This window comes from Nicotiana tabacum, chromosome 4, assembly GCF_000715075.1.
Source record: "Nicotiana tabacum cultivar K326 chromosome 4, ASM71507v2, whole genome shotgun sequence".
NCBI classification, from domain to species: Eukaryota; Viridiplantae; Streptophyta; class Magnoliopsida; order Solanales; family Solanaceae; genus Nicotiana; species Nicotiana tabacum.
In genome coordinates this window covers 37263411-37286975 of record NC_134083.1, presented here as the reverse complement: position 1 = coordinate 37286975, position 23565 = coordinate 37263411, and the positions used below count along the sequence as shown (strand labels likewise).

The window sequence follows — 23565 nt, the reverse complement described above, 5'->3', positions numbered from 1 at the left end:
TGATAGCGTTTCATTTTTGTTTTGTTTCTTTTTTTCTGTACAGTTCTTTTTTATGCTGGTTTCAATGACATGACATGCATGAGGAATTTTCAGCCAAATCTTAAAAGCCAATCTAATTCCGAAACAACAATCCAAGAAGTAAAGTGTGATGATGAAACAGAATATGATGAAGAAGCAGCATTTCAGGAAATCAGTAGAGAACTAAATCACTTTGAAGAAAAACCCAAGCCTAATTTGAATGAAACTGAAGCAATCAATTTAGGAGATCAAGATAATATCAGGGAAACCAAGATAAGTGTGCATCTGGAACCACAAATCAAGGAAGAAATAATCAAAGCACTGTTTGAATATACAGATGTTTTTGCATGGTCGTATGATGACATGCCGGGTTTGAGCACTGATTTGGTAGTTCATAAATTGCTAACTGATCCGGCATTCCCTCCAGTCAAGCAAAAGTTAAGGAAGTTTAAGACTGACATGAGTGTGAAGATCAAAGAAGAAATCACAAAGCAACTTGACGCAAAGGTCATTCGGGTCACTCGATATCCCACTTGGTTAGCTAATGTCGTGCCAGTACCAAAAAAGGATGGTAAGACCATGGTCTGTGTTGATTATCGTGATCTCAATAAGGCAAGTCCAAAATATAACTTTCCATTGCCGAACATCCATATTCTGATCAACAATTGTGCCAAGCATGAGATTGGGTCTTTTGTGGATTGCTACGCAGGATATCACCAGATCCTGATGGATGAGGAAGATGCAGAAAAAACTGCATTCATCACACCATGGGGGACATACTGCTACCGGGTAATGCCATTTGGTTTGAAGAATGCTGGGGCAACTTACATGAGGGCAATGACTATCATATTTCATGACATGATACACAAGGAAATTGAGGTATATGTAGATGATGTGATCATAAAGTCAAAGAAGCAGTCCGACCATGTTGGAGACTTGAGAAAGTTTTTCCAAAGGCTCCGCAGGTACAACCTCAAGCTCAATCCGGCAAAATATGCATTTAGTGTCCCGTCCAGGAAACTGTTGGGATTCATAGTCAGTCGACGCGGTATTGAGTTGGACCCATCAAAGATCAAAGCCATCCAAGAATTACCACCGCCAAAGAACAAAACCGAGGTGATGAGCCTTCTCGGAAGGTTAAACTACATCAGCAGGTTTATTGCTCAACTCATGACAACTTGTGAGCCCATCTTTAAGTTGCTGAAGAAGAATGTTGTGGTTAAGTGGACTGATGAGTGTCAGGAAGCATTTGATAAGATCAAGAGTTACCTGTCAAACCCACCTGTGCTGGTCCTGCCAGAACCTGGGAGACCTTTAATCCTCTATTTGACGGTCGTGGATAATTCTTTTGGTTGTGTGTTGGGTCAACACGACATCATGGGCAAGAAAGAGCAAGCCATTTATTATCTCAGCAAGAAGTTCACTCCTTATGAGGTTAGGTATACTCTTCTTGAAAGGACATGTTGCGCCTTGACTTGGGTGGCACAAAAGTTGAAGCATTATCTGTCATCCTACACTACTTACCTCATTTCTCGCATGGATCCTCTAAAGTATATCTTTCAGAAGCCTATGCCCACAGGAAGATTGGCAAAGTGGTAGATTTTACTCACAGAGTTTGACATCATCTATGTGACTCGGACCGCGATGAAAGCCCAAGCCCTCGCCAATCTCTTGGTCGAGAATCCGGTGGATGAAGAATATGAGCCACTGAAGACTTATTTTCCTGATGAAGAAGTGATGTATGTTGACGAGGTTGATCATGATGAAAAGCCAGGTTGGAAACTCTTCTTTGATGGAATTACTAACATGAAAGGTGTCGGAATAGGGGCTGTACTCATTTCTGAAACAAGGCATCACTACCCCGTAACAGCTCAACTTCGATTTTATTGCACTAACAACATGGTTGAATACAAGGCATGCATTCTGGGTTTGAGGCTAGCTATAGACATGGGAGTTCAAGAAATATTGGTTTTGGGAGATTCAGATTTGTTGGTTCACCAGATTCAGGGAGAATGGGAGACTCGTGATTTGAAGCTCATACCGTATCGACAATGTCTGCATGATCTTTGTCAACGATTCAGGTCGGTAGAATTCAGGCATATTCCCAGGATTCATAATGAGATTGCCGACGCCTTGGCTACTCTGGCGTCAATGTTACACCATCCGGATAAGACTTATGTCGACCCTCTGCATATCCAAATCCGTGATCAGCATGCCTATTGCAATGTGATTGAGGAGGAACCTTATGGTGAGCCTTGGTTCCATGATGTCAAGGAATACATCAAATCGGGGGTATATCCGGTATATGCCACAGGTGATCAAAAGAGAACCATTCGACGCCTGGCTAGTGGATTTTTCTTAAGTGGGGGAATATTGTACAAGAGAACTCCAGATCTAGGATTACTAAGGTGTCTAGATGCTAAACAAGCTTCGACTATCATGGCCGAAGTGCATTCCGGAGTTTGCGGGCCGCATATGAGTGGGTATGTCTTGGCAAAGAAGATTCTTCGAGCAGGTTATTTTTGGCTCACCATGGAACGAGATTGCATCAGCTTCGTTTGCAAATGTCATCAATGCCAGGTGCATGGTGATTTGATTCATTCCCCGCCATCTGAGTTGCACACAATGTCTGCACCTTGGCCCTTCGTTGTTTGGGGCATGGATGTCATTGGACCAATTGAGCCGGCAGCGTCAAACGGGCATAGGTTTATTCTGGTGGCCATTGATTACTTTACCAAGTGGTTCGAAGTTATAACTTTCAAGCCCGTGACCAAGAAGGCAGTGGTAGATTTTGTTCATTCAAACATCATTTGCCGATTCGGAATTCCCAAGATAATCATCATAGATAATGCTGCTAACCTTAACAGTCATTTGATGAAAGAGGTATGCCAATAGTTCAAGATTATACATCGAAACTCCACTCCGTATCATCCTAAGGCAAACGGAGCTGTTGAGGCTGCTAACAAGAACATAAAGATGATACTTCGTAAGATGGTGCAAGGTTCCAGGCAATGGCATGAAAAGTTACCTTTTGCTTTACTGGGTTATCGCACTACTGTTTGCACTTTAATAGGTGCAACTCCCTATTTGCTGGTATATGGAACCGAGGCAGTTATACCTACAGCAGTTGAGATTCCATCCCTGCGGATCATTGCCGAAGCCGAAATTGATGATGATGAGTGGGTGAAGACCCGGCTTGAGTAATTGAGTTTGATTGATGAAAAAATGATTGGCAGCAGTATGTCACGGTCAATTGTATCAGAAAAGAATGGCAAGAGCATACAACAAGAAGGTGCGTCCCCGAAAATTTGAGGTGGGTCAGCTGGTGTTGAAACGCATCCTTCCACATCAGGCCGAAGCTAAAGGCAAGTTCGCCCCAAACTGGCAGGGGCCGTTCATTGTGACAAAGGTGTTGCCCAATGGTGCTTTGTATTTAACAGACATAGAAGGTAAATGTGTGGATATGGCTATCAATTCTGATGCAGTCAAGAGATATTATGTATGATTTCTTTGCTTATCTTCAATCGCATTTTGTACTAGGCATGTTCAAAGTTGGAATGACGAAGGCATTTTATTCTGCTATCCCAAACACTTTTATCATTTGTTACCCCTTTTTTGAGCCGTATTTATTTTCTTTCATACCCCTCTTTTGGAATCAGAAGTAGAGTTAGAAATATAAAAGAAAAGAAAAGAAAAGAAAAAAAAAGAAAAAAAAAGAAAAAAAAAAGAAGGAAAAGATTAAAAGCAAAAAAAAAAAAGAAAAGAAAGGAGAAAAAGAAAAATAAAAGCAAAAACAAAACAACTTTTACTAGTTGGAACTACGTTAGACTTGATTCCTTTTAAGGATACGTAAGCAGCCTTACTCTGAGGTTCAGTCCCATCAAATAAAAAATTCAAAATTCCCTAGATTCAAAAAAGAACTGGGGCAGAAGTTTTAGTTTTGCAATAGGTCTGATTCCAAAAGTTGTAATTTTGAACCCTTTCATCTTAAGTCATGTTGAGCCTTATACCACCTTTTCTTTCTAACCCTTTCCAAAAGCCTATACTATGGTCCAAAGAAAGACCTTCCGATCAATCTTTGAGGATGCCAAGTCAAGTGAGATAGAGGTATGATTTCCATCATGGGTAACACTTTGTTCGTTGGGTACAAGGAAAATAAATAAAATGAGAGAGTCCTATTGGTAAAAACCCTCACGGACACCGTAAGGCGATAGTGAGCTGAGGAAAAATTTAAAATGAGAGAGTCTTATTGGTGAAAACCCTCACGGGCACCGTAAGGCGGCGGTGAGTTGAGAGGTGAGCAAATGAGAGAGGCTTGTTGGTGAAAACCCTTCGGGGCACTACAAGTCGAAAGAGGTTGGTGACTTTACAGAAAAGTTGGATCGTTGAAAGCCCGGTTTTTGAAGTATGAAGACATGACATGAACAGAAATGTGATTAGTTGGATGGATTAGGCTAATCAATCCGAAATGCATGTCATGATCATTAGAGCCAGTTGATTCATTCAGATAAGTCTCTTTTCCATTTTTCTTCAAATAGTCATCTTAGTTTTTTCCTTCTTATTCCTAATTCTCGAAGTCACTTCGCTTCGTATCTTTTGGGTCTATTTTTCTAAGTCTCTGTCAATTCAGTCTTTGTTAAGCAAGCAAGAAAGGACTTCAAAGCTCATTACCAGCTTTTTATTTACACCAAGTGAAATTCGGCCAGGCACATCATAAGTGACATGATTTAGAATGAGCAATGCAGTGGTAACTGAAGTTCAGTGGTCAAGTGATTCGTGAATTTGTAGGAAATCCAAAGGTTCAACAGTTGTCAGAATGAAAGTGCCATACGACGAGTTTGAGTGTAAGAGATTCAAGTCATTCAAAGGTTTTATGGTCGAGGTCCGATCAAAAGGTCAAACAATTCTTTGTAGCCCGAAACAGCTAATCAAAATGAAGCGGGGTGCAGAAGCAGACACTTTCAGCAAGGATGCCACAAACTAACCACCATATTTTCAAACTGACAATTTTTTTTTGTTTTAAGCAGGGGAAAGAAATCTTGTTTGCTTTGCTAGGAATCCCCCATGAGGAAAGCATGTTCCAGATAAGTTCAGTTTTAACTGTTCAGGATCCTCCTGGATAATGGGATTTATTTTCAAGTTTTCAGGACCCTCCTGGATAATGGGATCTAGTTTTAAATTTTCAGGACCCTCCAGGATAATGGGATTCAACTAACACTCAAAAATGTTCCTGGCATAAACTGGGGCAGAAAATTTTCTATGTTTTGTCTGTGTTGTCATGATTGCAGGCGCCCACCTGGAAAACGAGGGAATTTATTTCAAGTTTTGAGTCAGCATCAGGCACCCATCTGGAGAACGAGGGAATTTTTTTTAAGTTCAAGTCAGTCACAGGCGCCCACCTGGAGAATGAGGGAATTCATTTTAGCTTTAAGTCAAAAGCAGGCGCCCACCGGGAGAACGAGGGAATTTATTTCAAGTTTTAAGTCATCAGGCGCCCACCTGGAGAATGAGGGAATTTATTTCAAGTTTTAAGTCATTAGGCGCCCCCCTGGAGAACGAGGGAATTTATTTTAGCTTTAAGTCAAAATCAGGCACCCACCTGGAGAACGAGGGAATTAATTTCTATTTTAAGTCAGCACAGGTGCCCACCTGGAGAATGAGGGAATTTATTTCAAGTTTTAAGTCAGCAGGCACCCACCTAGAGAATGAGGAAATTTATTTCAGTTTTAAGTCATCAGGCACCCACCTGGAAAACGAGGGAATTTATTTCAAGTTTTAAGTCGCAGGCGCCCACCTGGAGAACGAGGGAATTTATTTCACTTTTAAGGCAGCAGGTGCCCACCTGGAAAACGAAGGAATCCATTTCAAGTTTTAAGTCAACATCAGGCGCCCACCTGGAGAATGAGGAAATTCATTTCTGTTTTAAGTCAGCACAGGCGCCCACCTGGAGAATGAGGGAATTTATTTCAAGTTTAAGTCATCAGGCGCCCACCTGGAGAACGAGGGAATTTATTTCAAGTGTTAAGTCAACATCAAGCACCCACCTGAAAAATGAGGGAATTCATTTCAAGTTTTTAAGTCAGCAGGCGCCCACCTGGAGAATGAGGGAATTTATTTCAAGTTTTAAGTCAGCATCAGGCGCCCACCTGGAGAATGAGGGAATTCATTTCAGAGTTACTTCAAATTTCAAGTTAGTAGCAGGCGCCCACCTGGAGAATGAGGGAATTCATTTCAAAATTCATTCCAAGTTTAAAGTCAGCATCAGGAGCCCCTGAAGAACAAGGTCAAGTTTCAGTTTTCAAGTTCATGTCAGAGACGACAGGATCCCGCCTGACGAATAGGGGCAATCTCCAGTTTTTGTTTTCAATTCAAATCAGAAGTAGCACAAGTTGCTTGAGGAATAAGGTTTTTACCTCGAGGCACAGGGTTCAAGATGACCAAAAAAGAAGTCTCAATCCAAAATAAAGAAAAGAAAAGGAAAAGAAGTGAATCCGAAATGCAGAAGCGGATGAAAGGATGTGGATTGCTCAAGACATGGCTGAAGTCACAAGCTTTGCATGTCGCGTCTTGATCCAAAGAAACCATAGAAGAATGAACTAGCACCTTCAGCTAGCAAGCATCAAGGTTCAAATCAAAAGTCTGCATGAAGAACCATTCAAGACTCAAGATCAAGCTTCAGAAGACTTATAGATAGGAATCTTGTAACTCATAGCTAATAAGGTTGTTTAGTTCCTTTAGATTTTGACTTTTATGTAATAATAGGACCACGGACCGGAGCCTCGACGGAACCTCACTCGACTCCTCAACCCATCATTCCATCACTCCCCTTGAACTACACGCAATCTGATTCCCTTATGACCCTGGATATGTAGGTTGTCCAAAACCAGGACTCGGTTGCACCCTTTCCTTTGTTTATTTTCCCTTTTGAATAAAGATTTGGTAAAAAAATAGTCACACGACTCACTTTTATCTTTGCCTGAAAACTCTTCATGTTCCCAAGCAAAGAGGGGCAGCTGTGAGCACCTAATTTTTTACCATACTTGTGATTTTTCAACACTTTTTAGTATGTAAATAATTTTAAGTTTAATCTACATATTTTAATCTTAACTTCATTTTTAGTAGGTTTTATTTAAGAAAATTAAAAATCACAAAAATTATATGTTCTTGATTTTAAAATATTTAGCTAGTATTTTTATTTTACACTCTTAAAAAAAAATATATTAATTAAAGCAAGAGTCAATGAGTCATTTTCATGTGGCAAGATTCTTCCTTATCTTTTGTAACAAACTCACATGCTCTCTCTCAAAAAATGCACATGCCCATACACACTCTTTTTCTTGGCCACCAATTAATCCCTATACCTAGACCTATATATTTTGCACTCATCCACACTTTAGGGGGATAGATACGGAAATAGGAGGATAGATAGTGAGAAATAGAGTGGAAAAAAGGGCACAAAAAGAGGGCAGAAAACAGATCCCCCTTTAGAATAAAGAAAGACCCTAGCCGCCCCAATTAGAAGAATGCTCTAAAATTCCTCACGCACGCTTTCTCTTCTCATCTCTCTCTGAATTCATAGACACTTACACACATAGTACTCATTCACCCTCTCACTGATCGGCGCATATTCACTCTCTCATTTCACTCATTTGATGCACTAAAAACGAAATTAGAAGTTTCGAAATCTAGAAACAAAAGCTTCTGAAAAACAAGAAGAAATAGAATTTTTAAAGCTCTAAATACTCATTTCTGATTTGCAAAAGGTTTTGAAGTTGATCTCGCTATTGTTTCATCGTTGATGTGTTGTTTCTGCTGTGCAAGCTTCATCCTCTAGTTTCTTTAGATCTTTACTCGGTCCATTCCTGTTGCATTTCTGCAGTTAGGTATGTAAATCCTCGCATGTTCTCTTCTATTTTGAGTTTATGAATAAAAATTGATGTGTTCGTGTTGAATTCGTGTTTGACTTTAGGTCTGATTGCCTAAGCCTCAAATTCTTCTTGTCTTCTCTTTCCTGTTCAATATTTAATGCCGAATATTCTTACATTAATTGTTCAAGTTATCAGATAGTTATTGATTAGAATTGAGGGAATTAGAACTCTGTTTGATGTTTAGGAATTTATGAGGTTTGATTGCAATTCGTTTGAACTCATGTGGTTGTTTGTTGTTAGAGAATATATCTCACAAATTTATATTCCATTCAAGTCATTTGAATCATTCAGTTTAGTCCCTGTGGTACTGTAGAAGCTGTGGAATTTCTGGATTTTTATCTTATAATGACTTGATAATGTAGGCCTAACCATTTGCAATATGTACAGTTTGTATTCTTGATGTGAGTTACTCGAGCAAGTATACAGGTTTCTTTGTTGCATACTAAGAACAATTGAAAGAAATAATCTTCGTCGATGGCTGATAGTGTAATGCTTTCTGCAAAATTGAGTTTGAGTTAATGAACTAGCCATATAAGTTGTTTATTCATATGTTGATATTTAGAACTTTGTGTAACTGTTGCTGATTTGTATTTGATGTTGAAATGCAAAAATGTTAAGAGAGGCGTTAACAGAGTTATTGGGCTACTATTTTTAAAAATATTTAAGCCTGAAAGCTTGCCTAGAAGACATTTGTGTGGGGCTCAATTTCTTTCATTAATTTAGGTCATTGTTTTTAGCATAGTGAATCTGGCTTTCAAGTGAACTCCAATGCAGCAAAGGTCCAAAAATTAGAATCAATTAATACTTGTACACTTACCCACAAGTGATTTCCATAATTTGTGACCCCCCACCACAAATCTCATATTAGCCTAGGACAATAATTTATGAACACGCGCTAGTTGCTTTAGGCCCGATTAATAAATTATCATGACTATGGGTACGGTTCCCGTGGCATAGTCACGATACGTAAATCCCATTCGGGTGTGCATTTCATGCGACCCGACCACAACTTCTAACAATAATAAAAATAAGCATGTCGTCAATCGCAGGTGCATTTCATGTGGCGCGGTTTGCGATGTGTGCCAAAATGACAAGTGTACGATATCGTGACTTGTTCCAGAGATAATTTCATAAATAATTAAAAGCGGTTTAGAAGGTAAAAATGCACACTAGGTTTTAAAACATGTATTAAATCAGATAATTAGGCCAATTATTAATATTTGAGCGACCGTGCTAAAACCACGGAACTCGGGAGTGCCTCACACCTTCTCCCGGGTTAACAAAATTTCTTACCCGGTCTTTTGTGTTCGCAGACCATAAATAGAGTCAAATTTCCTCGATTTGGGATTAAAAATAAACCGGTGACTTGGGACACCATAACTTATTCCAAGTGGCGACTCTGATTTTAATAAATAATCCCATTTCGATTAATGTCACTTTAATTGGAAAAACTCCCTTATCCCCTATCCCACTGCGGAAAAAGGAGGTGTGACAATAGCATCGCCAACTGGTACCCCCGTCCTGTAAGGCCTCCCGTGAGTCCGAAGCTACTTATTCCCTTACTCCAATACTGCACCGCATACCAAATGATAACATAGAACATTCCAAGCCACTTTTCATAATCTACTGCAAAGCTCAATACTTAACCATACTACGGACTCAGAATCCTTAGGCACTGCACTTTGACTTTCTGAAACCCCTAGAACCGTTGTTGAGAGTCACCCACTCTGACTTGTTCCAAAATATGATCAAATTCCAAGGCCCTACTAGCACATGTACACCTTCTCAAAAGCACCCGACTGAATTCTTTTCCCTTGTACATTACTCCCATCAGAAGCAGAAACTCTGAGTCTCCTCAAAACTGAACATGAATTGATAAAGCCAAATATAGCACATATTCCTCAAATCCATTTGCTCACATTACCACTAATATTTTCTTTCCTTAGTCATAATAACCCACCAATACACCGATAACCAGAAACCTCATAAGTAGTCAACCTCGCAATCAAGTCACAGATGGTGGGGCTCTCCCACTTAGCTTGAAGCTACCATTGCATAACCCTGGAACCCACCAAGACTCCTTGTTCCCCATTTACATGATCTTGCACAACCAACCCGCTAAATTTCTCGCAACCTTTCTGTTAAACATGTCATGAGCACTCTGAATCACTAGCCACTTTCACATATACGATTCTTTACCAGATAGTCGGCAGAATTCTTCGTAAAAGCTTCATCAACACCACGCAACCGCTAACAGGAGATAACTCGCCTGTGTAAGTTCCATGTCGACATCTCCCAACGACGCTGCACTATGTACAATTACTACAAAATCGGTAAACCCTCCTGGGCCAGTGCTCATCCACCAGTTGTACAAGTCCGTTCACTCCCCATTGACATCAATTACAAGTGCGATAATACATTCCAAATTCGAAGTCATGTTGCATCCCTCTTCATATCAAACAACTCCTTTCTGTCATATCCAATCTTCCCAGTATAGTAGCCAATATTCCAAATTAAGTCCGTAGACCTAGTCACTGCCCACCATGAATCCCAAATCACTCTAAACTTTTCTCAAGGCGTGTAGATATCCTACCACAAAACCCACATGCTACTCTGCCACTCTCCCACTTTGGTCAAACCCTCTCCTTTAAGCAACTACTCGACTTCTGCTTCTCACACTTGGCCTTCTAGAAATTTAACTACCGCAAGACACCTCCTACATGTATATCCTTATCCTTCATTGCTGTAACGACCCGATCGGTCTTTTGAGTGTATTAGCCCCGATCCCCTATTTACTGCATTCCCCGTATTTGTTTCTGCTTATGTGACTTGTCGGGAGGTCTTATTTTGGGTTCGGAGTGTTTTGGCACACTTAATCCCTAAAACAGAAGCTTAAGTCTTAAGATTTTGATCGTAGTCGGGATGGTATGAAGACGACTCTGGAATGGAGTTCCGTCGATTCTATTAGCTCCGTTGGGTTATTTTGGACTTAGGAGCGTATCCGGACTGTGAATTTGATATTTGTAGCTAATTTAGGATTGAAATGGCGAAAGTCGAATTTTTTGGAAAGTTTGACCGGGGGGTTGACTTTTTCATATCGGGGTCGAATTCTGATTCTGGAAGTTGGAGTAGGTTCGTAATGCTGTATATGAATTGTGTGAAATATTTGTGGTCAATCGGACGTGATTTGGTAGATTTTAGCGTTGTTTGTGAAATTTGAAAGTTTAGAAGTTCTTTAGGCTTGAATCCGGGTGTAATTGGTGTTTTGATGTTGTTTTGAGTGATTTGAAGGCTAGACTAAGTTCTTATAGTGTTTTGGGACTTGATGGTATGTTTGGTTGAGGTCCCGGGAGCCTCAGGTGAGTTTCGGGTGGTTAAACGATCATTTTTGGCCTTGGTGAGATAACTGATATATGCTGCTGCATTTTTCTGGTTCCTCTTACACGTTCGCGAGAGGAGCCTCGCATTTGCGAAAAGTGTTTCTGAGTTGGTGATAATATGCTCTACGCGTCCGTGAAGGAGAGGACCGGAACACGAAGGTATGGCAGTGTGTGCATCGCGAACGCGTGAGTGACGTCGCGTTCGCGAAGGGGAGTGAGGCAGCTGGGGACCCCCAGTCTTTTGTTCTATGCGTTCACAACATGATGGACGCGTTCGCGAATGTATGAATTTGCAAGCTTCGCATTCGCAAAGCGTAGGTCGCGTTCGCGAAGAGTTAAGTTGAGAGGCAGTCTGAGTTGGTCTACGCGAACACGAGAGGACGGTCGCGTTCACGAAGAATGATATCTAGGCAAGCAATATTAATTTCAAAAATGAGGGTTTGAACCTATTTTTCATATTTTGAGCTAGAGAACACGGAATTGGGCGATTCGTGAAGGGATTGTTTGTGGAGTTGATTGGGGTAAGTGATTCCTACTTGGTTTTGGTTAAATCCCGTGATTTCCTCGTTAAAGAGGAAGAACTCTTGAGTTAGAATTTTGAGGTTTTGAATGGGATTTTGTTATCGGATTTAAGTAAATTTAGTATGGTTAGGCTCGTGAGTGAATGGGCTTTCGAATTTTGTGACCTTTGTCGGATTTAGAGACGTGGGCCTGGGGGTCGGGTTCCGGCCGATTTTAGATATTTGGCTTATAATTTCGTATTTTTCTTGTGGAATTGATTCCTTTAGCCTATATTAAATATACCGTACTGCTTGTGGCTAGATTCGGGGCATTTGGAGACTGATTCGAGGGGCAAAGGCATTTCAGAGTAGGATTTGCTCGGTTTGAGGTAAGTAACAGTTTTAGACTTGGTTCGGAGGGTTCAAAATCCCAAACTATGTTCTATACGATTGGTATTGAGGTGACGCACATGCCAAGTGACGGGCGTGCGAGCGTGCACCTTGAGAATTATGTCCTGATTGATTCCATGGCACTGTATAGTGACTCTATTTTGTTGATATCCGTGTTTTCATATTGTGATAAAGTTATTGAGTTGTCAATCATGCTAGATATCATGTTTAGGCTTTATGCCGGTACTGTTGGGACCCCTAGTGGTCGTTTCTTGCTATCATCTCACTGATTTCATTAATATTATGTACTCAGTCATGTTCATGTATTTGATATCATATCTATGTATCAGTTGTTGTTTATTGATACACCATATCATTGTTTCGGGCTAGTTTTCATGATATTGTGAGCCCGTGAGTGAGACTAGAGAGATTAATGACTGATAGAGGTTGAGAGCCTGATTATGAGTGACAGTTATGGGATCGGGTTGCACGCCACAGCGGTTATACTGATTTTATGACAGCGCTTGGGTTGTAGGAGCCCTTCTGGAGTCTGTAGACACCCCAGTGAGCGCGGTTGATATTATTGAGGGATGGATCTTCCTTGGACATGGATATTGTCTGAAGTACTTGATACTTGGAAATGGATCTTCTCCACAGGGCTGGATTGGCATTCCTCGATACTAGGTGACTTATAGTTAGTGGTGTATATGTTTTGTGATGGATCTTCCCCGGGCTATATGAGCCATATACAGTACTGAGTGGTATAGCATTCGAGAGTGTGAGCACATGAGGCTGACAGCATGGTGCATCCCATACACCATGTGCATTGGCATGTAGAGATAGTGGAGTTATATTCTTTACACTGTTCGGATCTACTTCACTTTACTGTTTGAGTTGCCTATTTAATTTGAAAGCATGCATATGTTTCTGTTCAGTTATTTCTATTTTATATGTACCAGTTGAGTTCGTCACTACCTTTCAGTCTAAAGTTTGGACTTTTTACGTACTGAGTTGGGTGTTTTCACGTTACTCCTTGCACCTCGTGTGCAGATCCGGGAGTTTTTGGTCACAGCGGCGGTTGTTGATTGCGACTTCAGAGTTCGGAGACTACCAAGGTAGCAGCACGACATTCGCAAGCCTTGACTCTCCTCCTTTATCACCAGTTGTATTTTCAGTTTATTTCTCTAGACACTATAGTGGAATGTATTCTAATTTAGACACTCATGTACTCTGTGACACCCTGATTTTGGGATGGATTGTATCGTATTTTGGATATTTCTATTTTCAAAAAGGCTTTCCTAAATTATTAAATTGCTTCCGTCTTTATGTTCAAAGATTTTTCTATGTTGGGATGTTGAGTTGTGGCTTGCCTAGTTCCACGATAGGCGTCATCACAACGGGGTAGGTTTTGGATCGTGACAAGTTGATATCAGAGCCTAGGTTACATAGGTCTCACGAGTCATGAGAAGGTTTAGTAGAGTCTTGCGGATCGGTACAGAGACGTCTGTACTTATCTTCGAGAGGTTGCCGAACCATTAGGAAACTTCACATTCTTGAATTCTTGTCATGCGAATCTTTTGATTCTGGTAACCAAATTTCTGTTGTTCTAATTCTCTCACAGATGGTGAGGATGCATACTACGAGGCAGGATGGACAGCCACCAGTACCACTAGTCAGGGCTGAGGTCACGGTAGAGGCCACGGTAGGGGCAGAGGTGCAGCTCGCACCGCGGATAGGGTAGCACCTACAGATCCACCGGTTGCCCCAGTTCAGGAGCATGCTCCAGTTGTGGATGAGCTTGTGGGAGCAGCTCAGGCACCACCTGTGCCCATTGTGAGGAGGCCTTAGCTCAGATTCTGACCATGTGCACCAGTCTTGCTCAGGCAGTCTCTGTGCCGGCTGTAGTAGCCACTTCTCAGGCCAGGGGAGGCACTTAGACTCCCGCCGCCCGCATACCAGAGCAGGTGGTACAGGGACTCCAGACACCGGGGGCACCACCAGCCCAGCAGGTTACAGCTGCTTAGGACTATATGGTTCCTGTTATGCCCGAGGATGAGCAGCATAGATTGGAGAGGTTTGGGAGGATCCGACCTCCATCTTTCAGTGGTGTAGAGGGATACTTGGAAAGGTGTTAGAGGATACTCGATACAACCGTTATTCTTGAGACCAGTGGAGTTTCGTTCACTATATTTCAGTTCTCTGGGGCTGCCTTCAGTTGGTGGGAGGCTTACGAGAGCCGTAGGCCGGTCAGCACCCCTTACCTGGTAGCAGTTCTCCGTTCTCTTTTTGGAGAAGTTCGTGTCTCAGTCCCGCGGAGATGAGTTGCGCAGGCAGTTCGAGTAGCTTCATCAGGGTGACATGTCCGTGATGCAGTATGATATGAGATTTTCAGAGTTGGCTTGTCATGCTATCTGGTTGGTTCTCACAGACATGGAAAGGATCAGGAAGTTCATAGATGACCTCACTTTCAGCAGCGATTGCTTATGACTAGAGAGAGTGTGTGTATGGTGCTACATTTGATGAGGTTGTCAATATTGCTCGTCAGATTGAGATGGTTCGCAGCCAGGAGCGATTTGAGAGGGAGGCCAAGAGGCTTCGTGGATAGGGTGGATTCAACTGTGTTCCTTCTGGGGGTCAGTTCTACCACGGTAGGGGTCGTCCTTTTAGACATGCTCAGACGACTTATTCGGTTCACCGTGGTGCATTATCTGGCTATGGTGCACACAACTATCAACAGGGCCAGTCTTCATTCTGTGCACTACCAGATCAGAGTTCGTCTCATGCACCATCAGCACAGGGTTCATCTATGTCAGGACCTTCTAGCAGTTATTCTGTTGCTCGGGGTTCCCTTCAGTCCCCACCGCCATTTGCAGAGAGAGGTTGCTTTGAGTGCAGAGATTTGGGTCATATCAAGAGGCATTGTCCCCGCCTTTCGAGAGGTTCATCTCAGTAGAGGAGTCAACATTCGACTTCGGCACCAGTTACTTCACCACCCGCCCAGCCAGATCGGGGTGGAGCTCAATTATCTAGGGGTCGCCCTAGAGGGGGAGGCCGATTAGGTGGCGGTCAGGCCCGTTTCTACGCACTCCCTGCCAGACCAGATACCATTGCTTCGGATGCTGTGATTGCAGGTATTGTCTTGGTTTTCCATAGAGTTGCCTTTGTATTATTTGACCTTGGTCCCACTTATTCACGCGTGTCCTCGCATTTCTCTCATTATATGGATATGCCTCGTGAGTCTCTAGTTTTACTTGTTCATGTGTCTACGCCGGTGGGCGATACTGTCATTGTGAACCGTGTATATCGGTCATGTGTGGTGACTATTACGAGTTTGGAGACTATAGTAGATCTCTTATTGCTTAGTATGGTCAATTTAGATGTTATCTTGGGTGTAGTGAGTTATCAGATGTTTTGTTATATGGCTTTGAGCCAAGTGGGGGAGTCTGCTATCTATGATTTGATTGCACGATTTTGTACGGGATTAGTTTTTGGGATGAGGCATACTTGTCGATTGGTTATGACTTGCAGAGGTTGATATCAGGGATGACTTGAGTAAGAAAATTTCTTGAATGCGGGTTATATCGCACTTTATGAAAAAAAATTCATGAAATGATTAAATTGTTATTTTGAAGGATGTAGTGCGCATGAGGTGTGAATTTGATCGGTGGTGTTAAGGCAGGGTTACCCCTTTGAGCGTTGTTGTGCTAATGAGGCATGTGTCTTTCAGCCCGTTTGGGCGGTGCAATTTAGAATCTGAAATTACATTTAATGGTGCCGAGATTTACGGTAATTCTGTATGATTATGGATTCTATATTTTAGTATAATAAAGGTAAGAAGAATAATTTTAAATTCATATAAGGTATTTTCAGAGTGAGCGTTACAATTAAGGTATTTATGGAGGTACTTAAGAAGAGTACAATGGCTTACGGGCCTTATGGTGGTGTGATGTTATGTTAGGGTATCTTGTAGTGAACTTTGGGTAAGGATAGTGGAGTTCTGACAAGGAGAAGTATCAAATTGAGGATAATTCAGAAGAAACTCGAAGTAAATAGGACAACTGGGTAGTAGGCTAGACAAGTATGGTGATGACATGATAGTTGTGGTGTGTTGTGCATGATTAAGATTTACATGTACAAGGTGTCAGTTCATTCTTGAAGGCAAGTTCACGAATTCTGGAGAGAATGGTCAGTGTTGAATATTTAGATGAATGTTATAGTTTCTCGGTAATCCCTGAGAGGGGTGCAGGGTTGAAAGGGGCATTGTGTTTTGATTTACCGATATTCATTGGTATTGCGATACTCTTCTAGTTGATCGACTGTTGATATTCACTTTTGCTATGTGGCACGGAAGAATTTTAGGAGTATTCCTCATTGATGATCATGTATGAGAGATGTGTTAGACATTCTGGCGATGGAGTTGGGATCAGATATGGGATTCGTGTGTTATATAGATTTGGAGACTGGGAGTTCTCAAGAGAAGGTTGTTTCCATGGTTGTAGACTTTAAAGTCATGGCTGAAGCTAGCTAGACGATAGTATGTGTTATGATTCAGTCATTGTGGGCTTACGGAGGATTATTTATCCATGTGGGGGTGCCCCGAGTTGATTTGGGGGTCCATTGGTAGGCCCAATTAGGATGTGTATTCTACATTGAGTCAGATTGGTTAGCTCCATACTGCTATTGTTGAGGGATGTGCCATTCGGTTTTTGTTGAGCTTATTCGTATTTTGATATGTTCAGTAAGTTACTCTTCTATGCTACGCGGGGTTGTGATTCGTTGGTTGTATGTACCCATGGTGCAGTTCTATTGGGGCCTTATAGCTGAAATTTATGCGAGATGGGTATTTGGGAGATGCGTGAGTGGTTGCGCATTGGTTATGTTCTTTCGGGTTTGTGTGGCATTGTGTCATTTGCTTCTCCATGATTATGATAATGCACTTCGAGTACTTGATGCTAGATTGCGCGTGGTTATTGATTTTGAGCATGGTGGTTGAGGTATTTCATGTGGATCAGTGTTTGGATGGGGTAGCGTATTGCGGCAGAGTTATGTTGAGATATGATCTTTGTGTTAGATTTGTGTGTTATGGTTCTACAGTGTGTGATGGGTTCTTAGCATTGCGTTGGGGTGGTACCCGTCAGGCTTACGTGACGATTCTCTTGTTTGAGTCATTTTCATGATTGAGTACATTTGGAAGGTTGCTTATTGGTGCACGGATTGCATGGGTTGTGGCTTTAGATAGTATTGGTGTGGCATGTCAGTAGAGTAGCTGGTATTTGATAAGATGAAGTCATCGGATCTAGGATGGGTGCTATCAGATTTTATTGTGGCATATTTGGAAGGACAATATCGAAAGTCGGCTTAGGAATTTGCTATGGTTCTTGTCGAAGGAGAGGGATCTCTACGACTGGTAGATCTGGTGAATGGTTACGAGTCTCTGCTTGTTTCTTTCATCATTAGTGGCATACGAAGGTTTTAGAATGGAGTCTTGTTTGATATGAGGTTTATTACCGACATGGGGTTATTTCGAGGAGCTACGGTGATTAGAAATCATTGCTTCGAGCATTTGAGCTATGTATTATTTGAAGTTTTGAGAATTTGAGTTATGATTATGGCTTTTGGTACAAGTTGTTTATACTTATACAGTGTGTAGGTTGCGGGATTCTGACCTTATAAGAAATTTCGGATGTTGGAAATTGGATTCTAGGGCTTGTGGGCTAGGTAGAATTAAGAAATTTCAGTTATGTGGTGTTATCAGACCTATATGGGATAGAGTGACGTGGGATCACCCCCGGGTACGTGCGTGGTCAGATGGAATGGTGATTTGGTGGCTTGGAAATAACTCTTGGCACGTTCGAGGAAGAACGTATGTTTAAGTAGGGGAGGATGTAACGACTCAGTCGGTCATTTTGAGCGTATTAGCCCTGATCCCCTATTTACTGCATTCTCTGTATCTGTTTCTACTTATGTGATTTGTCGGGAGGTCTTGTTTTGGTATCAGAGTGTTTTGGGACACTTAGTCCCTAAAACGGAAGCTTAAGTCTTAGGATTTTGACTGTAGTCGGGATGGTGTGAAGACAACTCCGGAATGGAGTTCCGTCGGTTCCGTTAGCTCCGTTGGGTGATTTTGGACTTAGGAGCGTGTCCGGACTGTGGATTTGAGGTCTGTAGCTAATTTAGGCTTGAAATGGCGAAAGTCGAATTTTTTGGAAAGTTTGAATTGGGGGGGGGGGGGGTTAACTTTTTGATATCGGAGTCAGATTCCGATTTCGGAAGTTGGAGTAGGTCCGTAATGTTGTGTGCAAACTTTGAGATCAATCGGACGTGGTTTGGTAGGTTTCGGCGTCATTTGTGGAATTTGAAAGTTTAGAAGTTCTTTAGGCTTGAATTTGGGTGTAATTGGTATTTTGATATTGTTTTGAGTGATTCGAAGGCTCGACTAAGTTCGTATAGTATTTTGGGACTTGATGGTATGTTTGGTTGAGGTCCTGAGGGCCTCAAGTGAGTTTCGGGTTGTTAACGGATCATTTTTGGCCTTGGTGAGATAGCTGATATCTGTTGCTGCATTTTTCTGGTTTCCTCTTACACGTACGCGAGAGGAGCCTCGCATTCGCGAAGAGTGTTTATGAGTTGGTGAGATTATGCTCTACACGTCCGCGAAGGAGAGGACGCGAATGCGAAGATATGGCAGTGTGTGCATCGCGAGCGCGTGAGTGACGTCGCATTCGCGAAGGGGAGTGAGGCAGTTGGGGACCCCCAGTCTTTTTTTCTACGCGTTTGTGAGGTGATGGACGCGTTCGCGAAGGTCTGAGTTTGCAAAGCTTCGCGTTCGCGAAGCGTAGGTCGCATTCACGAAGAGTTAAGTTAAGAGGCAGTCTGAGTTGGTCTACGCGAACGTGAGAGGACGGTCGTGTTCGCGAAGAAGGATATCTAGGCAGGCAGTATTAATTTCAAAAATGAGGGTTTGAACCCATTTTTCATATTTTAAGCTAGAGAACACGGAATTGGGCGATTCTTGAAGGGAAAAAGAGGAAGAACTCTTGAGTTAGAATTTTGAGGTTTTGAATGGGTTTTTATTATAGGATTTAGGTAATTTTGGTATGGTTAGGCTCGTGAGTGAATGGGCTTTCGGGTTTTGTAACCTTTGTCGGATTTTGAGATGTGAGCCCGGGGGCCGGGTTCAGGCCGACTTCGGATTTTTGGCTTATAATTTCTTGTTTTTCTTGTGAAATGGATTCCTTTAGCCTATATTAAATATATCGTACTGTTTGTGGCTAGATTCGGGGCATTTGGAGACTGATTCGAGGGGAAAAGGCATTTCGGAGTAGGATTTTCTCGGTTTCAGGTAAGTAACGCTTTCAAACTTGGTTTTGAGGGTTTGAAACCCCGAACTATGTGTTATACAATTGGTATTGAGGTGACGCACATACCAAGTGACGGGCGTGTGAGCATACACTGTGAGAATTGTGGCCTGGTTGATTCCATGGCACTGTATAATGACTCTATTTTATTGATATCCGTGTTTTTATCTTGTGATAAAGTAATTGAGCTGTCAATCTTGCTAGATATCATGTTTAGGCTTTATGTCGGTACTGTTGGGACCCCTAATGGTCATTTTTTGCTGTCATCTCACTGATTTCATTGATATTATGTACTCAGCCATGTTCATGCATTTCATATCATATCTCCGTCTCAGTTGTTGTTTATTGATACACCATATCATTGTTTTGGGCTAGTTTTTATGATATTGTGAGCCCGTGAATGAGACTTGAGAGATTGATGACTGAGTGAGGCTGAGAGCCTGATTATGAGTGACAATTATGGGATCGGGTTGCACTTCGCAGCGGTTATACTGATTTTATGATAACGCTTGGGCTGTAGGAGCCCCTCCGGAGTCTGTACACACCCAAGTGAGCGTAGTTGATACTATTGAGGGATGGATCTTCCCTAGACATGGATCTTGTCCGAAGTACTTGATATGGATCTTCTCCACAGGGCTGGATTGGCCATCCTCGGTACTGGGTGACTTATAGTCAGTGATGTATACGTTCTGTTATGGATCTTCCCTTGGTCGTATGAGCTATATACAGTACCGAGTGGTTTAGCATTTGAGAGTGTGAGCACATGAGGCTGACAACATGGTGCATCACATACATCATGTGCATTGGCATATAGAGATAGTAGAGTTATATTCTTTACACTGTTTGGATCTACTTCACTTTATTGTTTGAGTTACCTATTTAATTTGAAACCATGCTTATGTTTCTGTTCAGTTATTTCTATTTTATATGTACTGGTTGAGTTCGTCACTACCTTTTAGTCTAAAGTTTGGACTTGTTACGTACTGAGTTGGGTGTTTTCACGTTACTCCCTGCACCTCGTGTGCAGATCCAGGAGTTTTTGGTCACGACGGCGGTTGCTGATTGCGACTTCAGAGTTCGGAGACTACCAAGGTAGCTGCACGACGTTCACAGGCCTTGACTCTCCTCCTTTATCACCAGTTGTATTTTCAGTTTATTTCTCTAGACACTGTAGTGGAATGTATTCTAATTTAGACGCGCATGTACTCTATGACACCCTGGTTTTGGGATGGATTGTATCGTATTTTGGATATTTCTGTTTTCAAAAAGGCTTTCCTAAATTATTAAATTGCTTCCGTCTTTATGTTCAAAGATTTTTCTGTGTTGGGATGTTGAGTTGTGGCTTGCCTTGTTCCACGATAGGCGTCATCACAATGGGGGTAGGTTTTGGGTCGTGACAGTTGCCCAGTTGTTGCCTTGAATCAAAAACCGTCTCTGTAGCACGTGATCCAGCATATCGCTACCAACATTAAACATCTCCCAAGATCATCCGTCTCGAGCCATCAACACTAGGAACATCGATTCGACTCTGAACCACTGCACACCGCGATCTCTGACAACCGCTTCACCTGCATCATTTCACAATACCCTGCCCCAAAGGCGAATTGAAGAAGACCATAACACTGGTGAACTTAACACATTCAATCAAGGACGACGACACCACATCACAGATAAAAATTTCACCACGCTCGAAAATACCAAGTCTCGTTACTCTATCAACCCAACCTGAACATTCTTAGTCCGATTGCCCTTCCTCCGCTGGAAATAAAACACTGAACCTTTGAATCATGCACTGAGAAAAACCCCATTTCAAGTTGTTCACTGTCCCGACACATAGACAAACATCCTACCATTACATCAATAAAGTGCGATAACAACTCATAAATATCATAGCAATCGGTGCATAGCCTCAAGACCATCGAAAATACAGCTACTAGCCGAAATGACAGAACATCCTTCCGCAAGGCGACGACATTGACCCAATCGAATACACAGGGAGAAACATCTTGCACCACCTATGTAGTACCATTGAAATTTCTCAATTACCAATTGATAACAATAGCTTCACGTTGCATAAGATTGAATTGGAAATAAATGAAGGTATAAGCCTCAAACGAATCAAATCGCACGATGAGGAATCAAGAAGGGAAGTGCTCCTAACAGCCCGATAGCCTCCCAAAGATAAGTACATGCGTCTCCGTACCGATCCGCAAGACTCCACTAGACTTGCTTATGACTGTGAGACCTACGGGAATCTAGTGCTCTGATACCATGTTGTCACGGCTCAAAATCCATTAAAGGTCGTGATGGCGCCTAACACTGCTGTCAGGCAACCCAACAATTAAATGATTAACTTCATTACTCATTTTAGTATTTTTGAAATCATAATTTCCTTCAATTTAATAGTAAGAGATAAAGTTTACAGAGTAAATGATAATATATCTACAACTTTAATACTGAACAACCCAAAAGCATCCCCAAAACCTGATGTCACGGGTACATGAGCATCAACTAGGAAATACAGTAAAATACTGCATCTGTCTGGGATACAATTGGACAAGAGTATGTAAATAACTCGGATGGAGACTCTGTGCGTGCTGTGGACTGGTAACGTGGAATGCAGCTCTCCTAAATCCCCATAATGACCACGCCTCTATGCCCACAATGCCAATAAACATATATGCACCTGCACAAAAATATGCAGCAAGTGTAATATGAGTACGTAAAATCAACACATACCCAGTAAGTATCGAGTCTAATCTCGAAGAAGTAGTGACGAGGGGTCGACTCCAACACTTACTATGGGCTAACAATAAAATACTGATATTATAGTTGAGCATGGATTGTATTGAACAGCTGTAAACTCAATAACATGAAGTAAGTAAACAATTCTTTTGTTAATGGGAAATTTCCAAATTTATTTTCGACATTTAACATTTTGTATCTGAGGCCAATGACACAATATCAATTATTATCAGTTCCAGAGATATATCATGCGCAAATCATGACGAGGTCGTACGACCCAATCCAACATAATTACTTAAACTGTGCACTACTGAGGGTTGAACAACGAGAACCATAGATGCATCTATCTGCTACCGAGGCGTTCGGCCCGCTTCACAAAAGAGAAAATACATTTAAAACAACCAATTCAAGATTTATTAAGGGAAAATTATTCAAAGAAATAACAATTCACATTAACGGTCAAGAAAATGAAGTTTAACCTTTTACAATTCCTTTATCGAGTTTCAATATGGTTTAAGCAATTAAATTAACAAATAGGGTGCAAACATCGCAAGTATAACATGATTCGGGTCCTAGACTACCTAGACATAAGCATAATAGTAGCTACGTACAGACTCTCGTCACCTCGTACATACGCATCCCCACAAATAGGAGCACATAATAATTAAATTCACCTATGGGGTTAATTCCCTCTTACAAGGTTAGAACGGAGACTTACCTCGCTCCGAAATTCCGTAACCGGCTCTAAAGCCTTTCCAACAACTCAAACCGATATCCATCGCTCCAAAACTAGTCAATAAATATGTAAATCCATAAATATATACTCTAATACTCATTATAATTCAATTTGCAATAATTTCCAACTTCGCTCTAAAAGTCGATAAAATCACCCTCGGGCCCACGTGCCCGGATTTAGAATTTGTTTTTCTTTTTTCGAAGATAAACATTATCCATGGCATCACGAACTCAAATATATAATTTACTATCAATTCCATGCTCAAATTCATGGTCAAATCCAAAAATACGCATTTCTATGTTTCTACCAAATCCCAAAGTTTCACTAATTTTCCATGAATTTCGATGTTAAAATCTACATAAATCCAAGTATTTAACTTGCAATAGGTGAGAATTACTTACCTTGACATAGATGATGAAAATCTCCTCTTCAAAAGCTCCAGAAAAAGCCCAACCAAGTGAAACATGAGAGGGGATGAATCAAACCTCGTATTAAAACCAATCTGCCCAG

The 23565-nt window shown here is 41.5% G+C and overlaps 1 pseudogene; it reads left to right on the top strand.

The window, feature by feature from the left end:
- The first annotated feature begins 597 nt into the window (after nt 1–597).
- LOC142179876 (uncharacterized) overlaps nt 598–23565 on the top strand; it is a 190217-nt pseudogene continuing 167249 nt past the window's right edge.